The sequence below is a fragment of the Eleutherodactylus coqui genome, chromosome 5 (assembly GCF_035609145.1).
Source record: "Eleutherodactylus coqui strain aEleCoq1 chromosome 5, aEleCoq1.hap1, whole genome shotgun sequence".
Taxonomy (NCBI): Eukaryota; Metazoa; Chordata; class Amphibia; order Anura; family Eleutherodactylidae; genus Eleutherodactylus; species Eleutherodactylus coqui.
The window spans coordinates 90,095,732-90,111,312 of record NC_089841.1 but is presented as its reverse complement, the minus strand read 5'-3'; positions in this window follow the sequence as shown (position 1 = coordinate 90,111,312).

Sequence of the window (15,581 nt, the reverse complement as noted above, 5' to 3'; positions counted from 1 at the left end):
GATTATTACTTTTCCATATTTTGGACCAACTCCTTGTCACAGATAGGGAGGGTAGAGACGATCGCTCCAACCATTGCGTCCAATTTGTCATGGCAGGATCTGAACGCTCTAGTGAGATTGTGAGTGTGGAGTCTCCACACTACAGGTGGATTTGTAACCAGTAGAGATGAGCGAGCACGCTCAGATAAAGCAGTTATTCGAGCGAGCATCGCTCTTCTTGAGTAACTACTTACTGGTCCGAGCAGGCTCGAGGGGGCGGTGGAGAATAGTGGGGGGGGGGGGGGGGGGAGTGACAGAGATCTCCATCTCTCCCCCCTGCTGCGCCCCCCCCCCCCGAGCCTGCTCGGACCAGTAAGCAGTTACTCAAGAAGAGCGATGCTCGCTCGAGTAACTGCTTTATCCGAGCGTGCTCGCTCATCTCTAGTAACCAGTTTTCATGAGGTACTGCCACATGCAGACCGACAGCACAAATCACCCCCTGAGCCCGTCAAACGCACTCCAGCGCTCTAGAATGCCGCTCGCATACACGCTGCCACCACCAACTTTTAAAGACCAGCTGGAACCCAGACTTATGAATTATGAACACAATTTCTTCGGAGTTATGGTTAATTTTAAAACAGATAAGGCTCGACTAATAAATTGCAGATTTATTCTAAAAAAAGACTAGCAGTGCAGATATATACAAAGAATATACAAAAAGGTTGTTATGCTGTAGTATAAGGGACATACAGTCATACACAAGAAGACAGTATTTTAAAATAAACAGGAAAAAAATAAAAGAAAGATACCAGATTTGGGATATCCGGCCCGAGGTTCTGATTCATGCAGAGTCACTGAAGCATTGGGAACAGCCTTACGTCAAGGCGTATCTCTGAAGTCTGACTCTGAGTCTCTCTGAGACCTTTAGTCTTAAAATTTCCCCAGAACACACCTCCCCCCGCTTCCTCTGAAGTCATTTAGAGAAGGGTGAGGTAAATGTGTATGGACCTGTGCAAAAACGGGAATTTTTTCTTACCGATAATTCCCTTTCTGGAAGACATCATGACAGCATACGCTGGAGGTTGCTCACCTGCTGACCTGAAGGGACAGGAAGAGGCAGAGTATAAAAAGAACCTCCCCTCCACCAACACCAGTGCGTTCCAAATGACCACAGTGACCAGCTATTTAACCAGAAGGTGTGTTTTTATTGACATCACACACCTCAGAAAACAAAGTCAAAGCATACACATTACCTCATGTGTTGGACAAACTAGGGTAACCATGTTGGTAAGGGGGGGGGGGGGGGGGAATTATCGGTAAGAAAAAATTCCCGTTTTCCCCATGACATCATGACAGCATACGCTGGAGGAATACCAACTAAGTGGCATGGGCTTTTTAGGGAGGGATTACGGCTTGGAGCACCTTCCTACCGAAGGATGCGTCCTGACTATATTTAAAGTCCAGCCTATAATGTTTAATGAAAGTATGGCCTGAAGTCCATGTGGCTGCGTTACAGATTTGCTCAATCGACGCGTGCGCTCTCTCTGCCCAAGAGGATGCCACCGCTCTCATTGAGTGGGCCTTCAATCCTTCTGGAGGGGGAATTCCCTTGGCCTTGTAAGCCTCCTGGATGGCTCTCCTGAGCCACCTGGCGATCGCATCTTTAGAAGCGGCCTTTCCTTTGGCCTGCCCCTGAAATTGAACGAAAAGTTTGTCAGACTTCCTGAAACTTTCCGTTGCCTCAAGGTACGCTAGTACCGCTCTTTTGACGTCTATATTATGGAGCTTTTGTTCTTTTCTATTTTTGAAATTTTGGCAAAAGGCTGGAATAACTATTGGTTGGCCCTTGGGGAAATCTGACAATACTTTAGGCTGGAAGGACGGGTCTAAAGAAAAAACTATTTTGTCTGGGTGGATAGTCATATATGGGGCCCTTCGTGAGAGGGCCTGGATTTCCCCCACGCGTCTGGCCGACGTAACTGCCACAAGCAGGGCTACCTTGTACGTCAGCCAGGCGATGGATAGATCCGTAATCGGTTCGAATGGGGGGTCGCAGAAGGCCTGAAGGACTATGGTCAGATCCCAGGGTGGTGCGTGGGCCGTGTGAATGGATGTAATCTGCTCGCCCCTCTAAGAAATCTCCTAATCCACCTGTGCTCCGCCAGCGCGAGATCGAAGAATGCCCCCAAGGCCGCCATTTGGACTTTGAGGGTATTCGGACTCAAACCTTTATCCAGGCCCGCCTGGAGAAAATCTAAGATTTTACGGACGTCTGGCTGGTCCAGCTGCTGGATGTCCTGGCCTAACCACTCCGAAAAATTTTTCCAGACTTTGGAGTAGATTTTGTGTGTCGAGGGTTTAAGGCTCTCGCTAATGGTGGAAATAACATTAGGGGAAAGACCCTTCCCTAGGAACTTTACCCGCTCAAGCTCCAGGCCGTAAGCCTGAACTTGTGAACTTCCGGGTAAAGAAGAGGGCCCTGCGACAGTAGGTTCGGTCTTGTTGGAAGGTGAAAGGGCTCTCCCACTGACAGGGATCTCAGGAGGGGGAACCACGGTCTTTTGGGCCAATATGGTGCTACAAAAATTACTGTTAGAGTTGACTACAGTAATTTCCTTAGCAGGAGCGGGATTAGTGGTAGAGGGGGAAAGGCATACGCTAGGTCCCAATCCTAGGGGTGAGAGAGAGCGTCCGTGCCCAAGGCCTGTTTCTCTGCGCCTCTGGAAAAGAAAAGCCGGCATTTGGTGTTTGCGCTTGACGCAAAGAGGTCTACTTCTGGTACCCCCCACTTCTCCACAAGAAGGCTGAACACCTCTGGATGGAGTTCCCACTCTCCTGGGTCCACTTTCCTTCTGCTTAAAAAGTCCGCCGCTGAGTTCTCGGCTCCTTTTATATGAAAGGCCGATAGGGACTTTGTTGCGCCCATTGAAGGATCCGCCCCGCCAGTCGTTGTAGTGGAGGATTCCTGGTGGTACCCTGGTGGCGAATGAGTGATACTGTTGTCATATTGTCTGAGAAGATCCTCACATGCTTCGCCACTAACAGTGTTTGCAGGCTACGCAGGGATTTCCATACCGCTTTAAGCTCCCTAAAGTTCGATGAGCTAGCTTTCTCGTGAACGTCCCAGGCCCCCTGTACATAACCGCCTTTAAAGTGGGCCCCCCACCCTTTGGCGCTGGCATCGGTCGTGATTATTACTGCCGGGTCCAAATTCCAATCGGATGCCTGAGACAGGTTGTCCGACGACACCCACCAACGGAGTGAAGCTCTGGCTTCCGCCGAAATAGGGATTGTCTGATCAAGCGAAGCCTGCAACTTGTCCCAATTCCGGAGAATTAGTGACTGGAGTCCGCGACTATGGAACTGGGCCCAGGGGACCACGCCGATGCACGAAGTCATTAGTCCCAGGATCCGCATTGCGTCTCTTATCGTTACCCTATGTTTTTTATAGAGGTTGGAACATTCCTCTATGATAAGATGTTTTCTTAGGGGAGGAAGGGACGAATTTTGTAGACTGGAATCCAGGGTGACACCCAGGAATTTCTTCCTGGTTTCTGGCTCCATGTTGGATTTTGACTCGTTAATAATCCAGCCAAGTTCCTTAAATAATTGCAATGTGGACTCCGAGTGTGATCTCAGAGTAGACGGGGAATCTGCCACCAATAGGAAGTCGTCCAAGTAGGGGATGATCATGACACCCTGATTTCGTAAGAAGGCCACCATTTCTATCACGACCTTGGAAAAAATTTGCGGAGCCGAGGAGATTCCAAATGGGAGGCAGACGAACTGAAAGTGGCAGATTTCCCCCTCCACCCTCAGCGCAAACCTCAGGAACTTTTGTGAGTTGGCGTAAATAGGGATGTGAAAGTAGGCATCCTTAAGGTCTATCGTAGCCATTACGTTATCTCTGGCAATTAGAGGAGTTGCAGTTCTAATGGTTTCCATTTTGAATTTCCTATATTCAATGAATCTATTCAGTTGTTTGAGATTGATAATGGTGCGGTGGGAGCCATCTGGTTTGGGAACCAGAAAGAGGGGGGAATAGAAACCTCTTCCCTGTTCCTTCTTGGGGACCGGGATAACCGCGCCGAGACCCTGCAGGTTCCGTACGCCCTCCAACAGAGCCTGTTCTAGGCCTGGAGACTGGGTTGGGGTTATCATAAATCTGTCCGGGGGGCGGGATAGTAGCTTGATCCTGTACCCCTCCGCCACTAGGTGCAGTACCCACTCGTTAGTTGTAATACTACGCCAGCTATTGGAACAGCGAGCCAGTCTGCCCCCTACCGGGCCCGAAAGTATGGGCTGAGGGACGAAAGTTAGTCTTACCCCTTCCGCCCTTTGGATAAGACCATCTTCCGGTCTTCCCCTTCCCGGCGTACGTGGACGAGGGATGAGGAGTGAAGGGTCTCTTGGGTGGTCTGGTGGCAGGTAGTCCGTGACTCTTGTCAGCTGCTTTCTCCAGCAGACGATCCAGGTCTGGTCCAAATATGCGCCCGCCCCGGAACGGTAGGGTACATAGCCTATTTTTGGAAGCTGAGTCCCCCGACCACTCTTTTACCCACACTGCCCTTCTGGCGGTGTTCGATAGTGCTGCCATGCGGGCTCCGAAGCGGACTGTTTCCATTGAAGCATCCGCCAGAAACCCTGTTGCCATCCGTAGCAGAGGGATGCCACTTGCGAACTCCTCCCTAGGGGCTTTTTGGTCGACTAGGGCTGCGAATTGGTCCAACCAGATTGCCATGGAACGAGCCACGGAAGTGGCCGCGATGTTGGATTTCATGATCAGACTGGAGGTAGACCAGGCTTTACGCATGGTTGTGTCCACCTTATGGTCCAACGGGTCCTTTAAGTGGGACGTATCCTCAAAGGGTAATCCGGACTTTCTGGATACCATGGCAATTGCCGCATCGACTTTTGGTATCTCGTCCAAAAAGGACACCTTATCTCCCGTAAACAAAAGGCGTTCTTTGAATTCCCTAGGGATTAGCGGAGCCTGATCCACGCTCTCCCACTCATTTAGAATCAGCTGCTTGAGCATGGCGTTTACGGGGAATGAAGATTTCCGTTGCGGGAGTAACCCCGCGAACATATCCTTCTGGACTGTGCGGGGTTGCTGCACATCTTCCTCCACCTGCATGGGTCTGCGTACAGCTTTTAGCAGTTGATCCATGTCTGAGGTAGAGAAAAGATATTTTTTGTCCTCCTGCGTCACTTCCCCGTCAAAATCCATATTTTCCGCTATGTCGGAGTCGGACTCAGACACCGCCGGAACCGACCTGCGTGTAACCCCGGAAGGCCCAGGTTGGAGGTCTGAGAGGGAGGACTGCACTTCTTCCCGGACGACTGACCGAATTTCGGCCATAAGGGAAGTTTTTTCCTCCTGCATAACTTTTGCGGAACAGGTAGCACATAACGTTTTTGTGCAGGAGTCGTCGAGTTTGGTTAGACATACTGGACATTTTTTACTCCTTCGTCTAGCCTCCCTCGGTTTTTGAGTATCCCTGTCCTGTAAGACAAGGGAAACTCTGTTAGTCGGGAAGTGTATGTAGTGCAGGTGTAGGTTGGTCCACCGGACCACTTACAGTTTGGAGGGTCTCTGGGTCCTCTCTGGCCGACATCTTGCGTCTTGCAGGAACGCTTCCTGTACTTAGGATCGTTCCTTAGCGTGGGGAAACACCACCAGCTGATGCAGGGGCAGCAGATTTTTAAAATCGGCGCGGGCCGCGCCAGGCCACGCCCCCTTCTCAGGCCACGCCCCCTTTGCGGAGCGTCTGATGTCACCGCGCTGTATTCCGCCGAGACCCCCCTGGAGCGCCCTGTCGGCCCTGGACCCGGAGATGGCGGCCGCCGCCTGAAATGACGGCCGCAGTGGTGCCGGCAGCCCGTACTTGGACCCCGGCCCACGCAGTCCCCGGAAAGCGCCCAGATGGGGTCCTTCCCACTGGGGTTGCCGGGGCTGCCCGAAGAAAAACGCCGCCGCTTCGCCGGTAAGTCCTCCTCCGGCATGGGACAGCGTCGCTGGAGCTCTGCCGTTGCTGTCCTGAAGGGACAGGAAAAACACTGGTGTTGGTGGAGGGGAGGTTCTTTTTATACTCTGCCTCTTCCTGTCCCTTCAGGTCAGCAGGTGAGCAACCTCCAGCGTATGCTGTCATGATGTCATGGGGAAACCATAATTCCCCATTTTGGCCATATCTTCGCAGAAAATACTCCAATCGGGAATATGTGTCTGTCTTAATTATATTTCCCCAGTCGTCTCCACGACAGCACCAATTGAGATTGCCTCCTCCTGATAGGACAGGAACATACTGAGAGGTTAAAAGCTCCCCCACTTTCCTCAGTGTCTTCCTGTCCTGCCAGGAGGCAGGATTTCTGAGAGGGGCTGGTGGAGAAGCCAGCCAGGATCTACTTACAGGCGGATCAGAGGGCAGTGGGTCAGCCTGTCCTCCCTTCCAAGCCAGACGACTCCCGGGACGCCACATGGGGTGGTTACCCCCGGGCCAGGTTCCTCCCGCGGCCCATGGGGGGTACAAAGCGGGAGCCTCAGTCCCCCTCCTCCTCCCTGCAGAGTTACAGCGCGGCGCTCCAGGAAGCCCTTTGACGGCGGGGTGTCGCGTCACGTGTCCAGCGCGATGACGTCATCGCGCCTGCGTAAGGAGATGCACGGAGGGGGCGGGGTTTAGCACAGGAGCGTGGAAATTTAAAAATAAAGGAACCTGAGAGAAGCCAGAAGAGACCAGCACTACAGGTCGCAAGGTGTCTGCAGCATCGGTAAAGAAATGAGTGCTCCAGCACCAGAGACAGCTGAAACCTCAGCCTCAGCGGCCGTAAGTAGCCAGTGCGGCAAAAATACAAATGCAAATATCCAGTGTATTGTTTATGGAAAAATTGCATCTTTACCCGCAAAAAATGCTTTTCTTTTTGTCAGGGGGATAAAAAAAGACATCCCCCCCCCCCCAGAACAAAACTCAAAAAATGCGTGGAGTGCGGGACGAGACTGCCAGCTACGTACCAGAGGCCTCTATGCAAGGCGTGCGTAGCTAGGCTACTCAAAGAGGAATCGGGGGGATTCATGGAGGACGTTAGGAAGCTGGTGAAAGAGGAGGTTAGATCAGCCCTAACGTCACAGCTGGCGCCGCCAGCTAAACGCCAGAAAAAGGCGTATGTTCCTGACGAGCCTTCCGACTCTGAGAGTTCTATCGGATCGGAGCAAGAGGAACAGGTGGCCGAGGAGTCCTCAGATGAGGAGGACTACAAAAGATACCTATTCCATCAAGACGACTTAACGGAATTGATTAAGTCAGTCAGGGCTACACTAAAAATGGAAGAGCCCAGAGAACCACGTACCTTACAAGATGAGATATTCGGGGGACTAGGGGAGAGGCGCAAGCACACCTTCCCTGTCCACAAGGATATCACCAAAATAATCCAAAAAGAGTGGAAGAAACCAGACGCAGGCTTCTTCTCCGCTAGAGGGGTAAAAAGAAGGTACCCATTCGAGGAGGAAGTTTGCGCAAGCTGGGAGGAGGTACCCAAGGTAGACGTCCCAGTGGCCAAAGTAGCCAGGAGAACGACCCTGCCCTTTGAGGACACCGCACAGTTAAAAGATCCCATGGATCGCAAAGCTGAGGGCCTTCTAAAAAAATCATGGGAGGCAGCGGCAAACATACTCAGGCCAGGGATCGCAGCCACCTGCGTGGCGCGGACTCTGGGGGTGTGGCTGGAGCTGCATCTGACCAATAAGACGCCAAGGGAACATCCTAAATTCTCTTCCTATCCTGCGTATGGCAACAAATTTCCTGGCAGATGCCGCGGCCGAAACTGTCAAACTCTCGGCGAAAGCTACAGCACGGTCTAACTCAGCCAGAAGAGTGTTATGGCTGAAATCGTGGTCAGGCGACCTAGCCCCCAAAAATAAGCTATGCGCCCTCCCGTTCTACGGCCAGTTTTTGTTCGGACCGGACTTAGACAAGATCCTAGAGAAGGCGGCCGACAAAAAGAAGGGATTCCCGGAAGAAAAGCCACAGGGAGGGAAGACCTTCTTCCGGGCCCCAGTGCAACAGCCCGAGGCCTACCGAGGCAAGGGCAAGACAGGACGCTGGAGTTACCCCAAGGGGGGCAGAGGAAGGAATATCCTCTTTAACCCCCACCAGGGGGAGCCAAAGCAGAGACCCTAACGCCATCCCCGAAGGGGCAAGCCTGGGGAGTTTTTCTGGATCAATGGGCTGCGATTTGCAAAGGCCCATGGATCCCAAAGATCTTACAGCAGGGATACTGGATAGAGCTGGTGTCCCTCCCCAGAAGGAAATTCGTTATCACGGGAGGCTCAGGGCAACAATTATACCTACTGCGTTCGGGACCTGCAACAACTAAATGCAATATCCCCCTTACCACGAAACGAGGAAACCCAGGGCCATTATTCCAGGCTCTTCCTAGTAAGGAAACCCTGCGGGAAACAGAGGATGATAGTGAATCTAAAACCTCTGAACACCTGCGTCAGATACAGAAAATTCAAAATGGAGTCCATCTCCTCAACGATAAAGTTGATCCCCAAAGGAGCCTACATGGCTTCCATCGATCTAAAGGACGCTTATTTCCACGTACCGATGCACGAGGGGTCCCAGAAATACCTAAGGTTCGCAGTGGATATGGGCAAAGGAATACAGCACCATCAATTCAGATGCCTGCCTTTCGGGATCTCCTCAGCACCCAGAATTTTCACCAAAATTAATGCAGAAGTAGCCACCTACCTGAGGAAAAAGTCGGCCCTAATAATACCCTACCTGGACGATATTTTAATAATAGCAGAGTCCAGAGAACTCCTAACGAAACACCTGGGGATAGTGCTAGAACTTCTCCAGTCCTTAGGATGGATCATAAACTGGGAAAAATCCAGCTTAGATCCCGACAAGAAAAAGACGTTTTTGGGCATAACGCTCAACTCAGAATCACAATGCTCCTGCCTACCCGAGGAAAAAATACAAAAAAATCCCACGGCTAGTCAAAACCTTTATACGCAGACGATCATGCACAATTCAGAAAGCCATGTCTCTCCTGGGAAGCTTGACGTCATGCATTCCAGGAGTAGCATGGGCCCAGGCTCACACCAGAGCTCTGCAAGCCTCAGTCCTATCCACGTGGGACAAAAGACAGTCCTCTCTAGGGACAAGAATGTACATCCCAAGCACGGTGAAAACATCCCTGCGTTGGTGGACATCCCCAGAGAACCTGCAGAGAGGGGTTCATTGGCTACAAAACCCAGCCACTCACATCACAATGGACGCAAGCGCCTGGGGATGGGGAGCGCATGTGGGGAACCAGTTCTTTCAGGGCCCATGGCCTCAAAGGACAAAAGAACAGTCCTCAAACTACAGGGAACTACAGGCCGTATGGCAGGTCCTACAGCAGTTAGGGAACTCGCTACGGAACCAGCATATAAAGATACTGTCAGACAATATCACCGCGGTCGCACATATACGACACCAAGGGGGCTCAAGGTCTCCCGCCCTGCAAAAAATCGCGCAGAAAATTTTGCACTGGGCAGAGGGCCGGATCCTCTCTATCACGGCAACCCACTTGAAGGGGACGCTAAACCAAAAAGCGGACTTCCTCAGCAGGAGGCAAATAGACCCAGGAGAATGGTCTCTCTCCCTGGAGGCATTCAGAATCCTGACCAACCGGTGGGGGACCCCACAATTGGACCTGTTCGCAACCAGGGAGAACGCCAAAGTAAGCAACTTCTCCCTCCGGCCAGGAGATCGTCCGACAGCAGTAGATGGCTTAGGCCAAGAGAGGGGCTGACGTACGCCTTTCCTCTGATACCGCTGATCCCCAGAGTCTTACAACATTTCAGAACCCAGGTATGCACGCTAATCCTGGTGACCCCTTCTGGCCCAAGAGAAGTTGGTTCGGTCTTCTAGCAACATTGAGCGTCCAGGACCCAGTCACCTTTCCTACCTGGACAGATCTTCTATCGCAGGGGCCACTGAACCAAACGGGCCTAGACAAGCTTCACTTAACAGCATGGCTCTTGAGGAATCCTCACTAAGAGAGAAGGGATTCTCAGAGAGAGTAGTAGAAACGTTAATGTCCAGCAGGAAAAAGACGACACACCTCATCTACCAGAAAGTTTGGAGAAGGTTCTCCTCATGGAGACAGGGAAGGGATCCCGGGGATTCTATCCTGGACATCCCTCTAATCTTAGAGTTCTTGCAGGAGGGCCTAGAGATGGGCCTCTCTCCAAGCACCCTGAAAGTCCAGGTCACAGCCCTTAGCGCCATATGTGACACAAAGTTCGCAGACAACAGATGGGTCAACAGGTTCCCAACAGCAGCAGCTAGATTATGGCCTAGGCCCATAAATCTTTTTCCAGACTGGAACCTTAATTGGGCTTTAAGGGCCATGACAGCGGTACCATTCGAGCCAATCGAAGCATTACTCATAAAAATGCTTACGATCAAGACCATTTTCTTAGTAGCCATCACCTCGGCAAGGCAGGTTAGCGAGCTGCAGGCCTTGTCCATTCGCCACCCGTTCCTGAAAATCTCGGACACCAAATTAGTATTTAAAACGGACCCTGCCTTTATGCCAAAAGTAGTATCACACTTTCATAGGTCCCAAGACATAATAATCCCCTCATTTTTTAGTAAACCTAAAAACGAGGAAGAAAAAACCCTAAGCTGCCTGGACGTTAGGAGAGCAGTCCTAGGCTACATAGATGCGACAAGCCACTGGAGACGGGACGACAACCTGTTCGTCCAGTTCAGTGGCCCAAATAAAGGGAGCAAAGCAGCAAAAAGCTCCATAGCCAGGTGGATCCGCCTAGCCATCATAGAGTCCTATAAGGCCCTCGGGAAGGAAATCCCTTTAGCTCTTAAAGCCCATTCTACAAGGGCAGTGGCATCTTCATGGGCCGAACATAGCTCAGCCTCGGTCGAGCAGATATGCAAGGCCGCAGTCTGGAAGAAACCCCACACGTTCGTTAAACACTATAGGGTAAAAGTGCAGCAGGACGAGGACATGGCCTTCGGCCGCAAAGTCCTCTCGGCAGCAATCCCTAGGGAAAAACTTTAGATGGTACATCTCAATTGGTGCTGTCCGTGGAGACAACTGGGGAAAAAATAGATTATACCTACCCGATAATCGGGTTTCCAGTAATCTCCACGACAGCACCCGTACCTTCCCCCCCTTAAGAATGTAGTAAAGAAATTATAAAAAAAAAACCACCCAGTTAGGGAAAAAATTTAAGTAGAGCTCCTACCCCGGCAATTCATTAGAATCCACTGAGGAAAGTGGGGAAGGGGGGAGCTTTTAACCTCTCAGTATGTTCCTGTCCTATCAGGAGCAGGCAATCTCAATTGGTGCTGTCGTGGAGACTACTGAAAACCCGATTGTCTGGTAGGTATAATCTATTTTTTATTCAACAATATCAAACATGACACGTAAACTATAAGCAGGTACATGGATACGCCATTTGGGGTTGTTCTGGGCCCTGCACCCCAATGTGTTTAGGTGCATTTTGTTTAGTTGGCCCACCTGATTCTGAAAATATAATTCATAATTCATATCAGGCTAGGACCTTCACGCAACCAATAATCTTTATTAAAAAATGTTTCCCTAATCTGAATTTTGGCTCCACAATGTCTGCAAGAATCCAACTCCTGGGTGAATGATTTTCCTAAGACTTCATCAGCAATCACATGGACACAGAATGTGGTTTACTCATGCTAATTCTACGCCAATAGATACATGTGGGAGAAGAAAGGAAGGGGGTTATTTACTCACATCACAGCTCATGTCCAGGGAAAGGTGAGACAGTGGCATTCCTAAATGCGAATATCAACGGGCAGGTGTGAGGACGTGAGTGAAGGGTCAACCGAACCTACCAGTGCAATCTAACTACATACATAAGGATATAGCTAAAACAAAAAAAATCTTGTTCTTTGTATAGCACCAACTTATTCCACAGCACTTTCACCCACCAAGCTGGCTACTCATTTTAGAGTACTTGAGACCTTGAGCCAACTACCTGAACCATGTGGGGATTGAACCTGCAACCTTCCCATCGTGAGCGGGAGCTTAGGACTGGCATACTGCTGCCTTTAACACTCTACACCACACAAGTCTCATAGGCTGTGCACACACTAACGGCCTACCAGTCTCTATATCACACTCCTGGTTTTGGCTTATAGATACTGATACATAATACTGACCGAATTCTGCTGTATGAATGGGCTTAATAAGAAGTGAAGGGTCAGAAACCTTGTAAAATGCAAAGTTTTTAGACTTTAACCCTCTTCAATCCAATTTGTATCCTGGTTTTCCTAGGGAACTTACTCTTTTTCTGCCATTACACAACGGCGCTATCTGCTGGCTAAAGCCAGTACTGCATGAGGTGATATGTTGGATAGGCTCCGGCAGCAGAGAGGCTGGCAATATACACTAAGAGAGCCCCAACGAACATCTTCCATCATTGGAGCTGTACAGCCTTAAATTATAATGTCTTTAGACATCAGACAGTGGATTGGAAAGCGTTAAATGTTAAAGCCTATTGTTTTATCTCAGTGCCAATTTGCATTTGAGACTGCTTCCTATGACGGGACGCAAGCAAAAACATATGTGCCTGATTGGTTTTCTCTGAGAATTGTGAGGGTCCCAGCACTTGGTCGATTAATAAGTGATGCCATATCCCAGCAATGTGCCATCACTTACTATGTTGGGGAAACCATTCAATATGACATTGGAATATAGCCTTATTACTGGCTTTTTGTAATATACTCTTCATTGTACAAAACATGGGCCTGTTAAATCAATAAAATCAGTGTTACTTCCTTGTCCTCTGTCCCGGCAATCCAGTGCTGCAGCCCAGTGGTCTTTACAGTCTTTATTTTGGAAAAGCTACTACTTAACTGCGACGGCCAATCAGGCCGGTAGTAAGTCTGATCAGAATGCCCATCAGCACTGCAGCGCACAGTAATAGGTTTGTAGATAGTTGGGGTACATAGAAACTTTATAAACAAGGGAAGGAAAACTCTGCATTGTGTGCTCTGCTCTTCCGCCTAATTAACAAAACATGGCCTCCATCAGATAATCCTCATCATCGGTCACAGGGACCTTGGTAAGAACAAACTGCATGGAAATTTCAGATCAAACTGTGCCTCTGCCATCTGATGTTTTTTCCACAATGTATTTTTATTCTGGCACAAAAAATGTGACACTCTGCCATAGGAGAAGATCCTGAAGATTTTTTTCCCACATTATGCCTGCTGTAACTTTTTTCGAATTTTATTCCACTAGGGGTGTATGAGGGGTTTTTGACTTAGCTCTGCCCCCGGCCCGCCCCCTCCTATTGCAAGTAGTGGAGAGGGGCGGGAGCTCAGTGCACTGCTCCCGTATCTTCCAGCCTCCTCCCCCTGCAGAAGGGGACACTGTATATCGGCCGGGTGTGAAAACCTGGCCGATATACGGTCGTCTGAATAAGCCCTAAAGCTGTGTTTCTCCTTGTTCACAGCACCACAAGGGTGTAGGGCAGTATTTGCCAAATCCTGTCCTCAAGGCACCCCAACAGGTCATGTTTTCAGGATATCCTATAGTGAGAACACCTGTGGCAATGTCTGAGGCACTGATAATAATTACATCACCTGTGCAATACTGAGGAAATCCTGAAAACATGACCTGTTGGGGTGGCATATATCTATATTACACTCAAGTTCGGCACTATGGAGCAATTCCAGCAACCTCATTGGTTGATTGGCTTGTCTGATTCAACCTGATCGGTTGTTTGGGTTCCCCGATTCAACCGGATTGGTTGTTAGTGCCGAACTTGAGTGTAATATAGATATATGCATCGGGGTGCCTTGAGGACTGGAGTTGGGAAACACTGATGTAGAATCATATAGGCTATGCAGTGCTCCCTGGGCCATAAAAATGACTGATAGGGTAACTACCTAAAGATTACTCCGAGTCAATATAATGACTAGGGACATAAGCCAAACCAGAATACTCATGTACAGATGTTTCAGGCCTCTTGCACCGCACTTTTAAGAACATAGTAGGTAAGGTTGAAAAAAGACATATGTCTATCCAATTCAGCTTATTTTTCCCCAATATTGATCCAGAGGACACACACCCTCACCACATCCTCAGGCAGAGAGTTCCATAGTCTCACGGCTTTTACAGTAAAGAACCCCCTTCTATGTTGGTGCAAAAACCTTCTTACCTGTAGATGTAGAGGATGCCCATTGTCACAGTCCAGGGTATAAACAGATCATGGGAGAGATCCTTGTATTGTCCCCTAATGTATTTATACATAGTTATTTGGTCGTCCCTCAGCCATCTTTTTTTCTAAACTAATAATAATACCAATTGTGATAACCTCTCTGGGTATTGTAGTCCACCCATTCCATTTATTACTTTATTTTCCCACCTTTGTACCCGCGTAAGCTCTGATATGTCCTTCTTGAGTACCGCTGCCCAAAACTGTCCACAATATTCCATAAATTTGTTTATTTGAGTAGCAGAAGGATGTTCTATATCATCGAGAACATTCATAGGTATGATCAAATGAACTTTAATAGGAAGATCCTCCACAATGCAATACAGAAAGTATAGAGTGATCATACTGTTTTGTCCAAGTCCGAATAGCATTTTTTGAAATGAGTTGGTTTTATGAATGAGCTGTAGTAATTTATCATGTGACTATGGGAAAACTAAGCAATGACAAGCAATGGAGCGCACGTTGGTAGGACATGCACTCCATATGAACGCCTTGACGTATAGACCCCTCCCTCTGTCTACCTCCGACCGGCTCCTCGATCCCAGAAGTAAAGCCGTCCGGGGAAGGAGAACGCCGGAGCTACAACATGTGTGAGTCCACTATGACAATATAATATGTGTGTAATTGTTTGTTTGTATCTTGCCTGATAAAATCGCCCACTGCATCGAAAGGCGTTGCAATAAAACCTTATCTGTTACTCTGTGTAAGGATCACAACATCTGTCTTCTTACGAGTGCTGGATGTAGTTTTTTATTTTCCATTGGATGCTGTACCACACTGTGCCTGCACTTGTGCAGTAGGCATAGTAGTACTGAGCAGCTCTCCTGTGACCACAGCATTGGAAAGAAGACTGAGAAGATCCTTGATTGGCTATTCCTATATGCCTACCGGGATGTGGAGGTACTAGTGGGAGTGCCAGGGAGGGTACCCCGCTGGTCAATGGGTGAGTCCCTTCCAATATTTTTTAAATCTTCTAAAAAGATACTGTACTATACCTGCTGTGGAGCGCTGTCCTAATTGTTTCATAATTATTTGCAATCGGTCTATTTACACGGGCGACTTTCCTTTTACAACAATGCTGCGATATAGAAAAGTTGCAGCGCGTTCCATTATTTCCCATGGGAGTAAAAAAAAAATCCCAAATAACACACTCACATACAGATGTGAGTACAATGGGATTTTATTTTCCTAAAGAAAGAACATGAAGTTTTCATGCGGGTAATAAACTAATTTTCCACTGTGTGTTTTTCTCAAAAAATTCATTGTAATGGCAGGCAAACTCGCACGTTTACCAGCACAATATTAGTCCGAATATCTCAGGCCAATATCG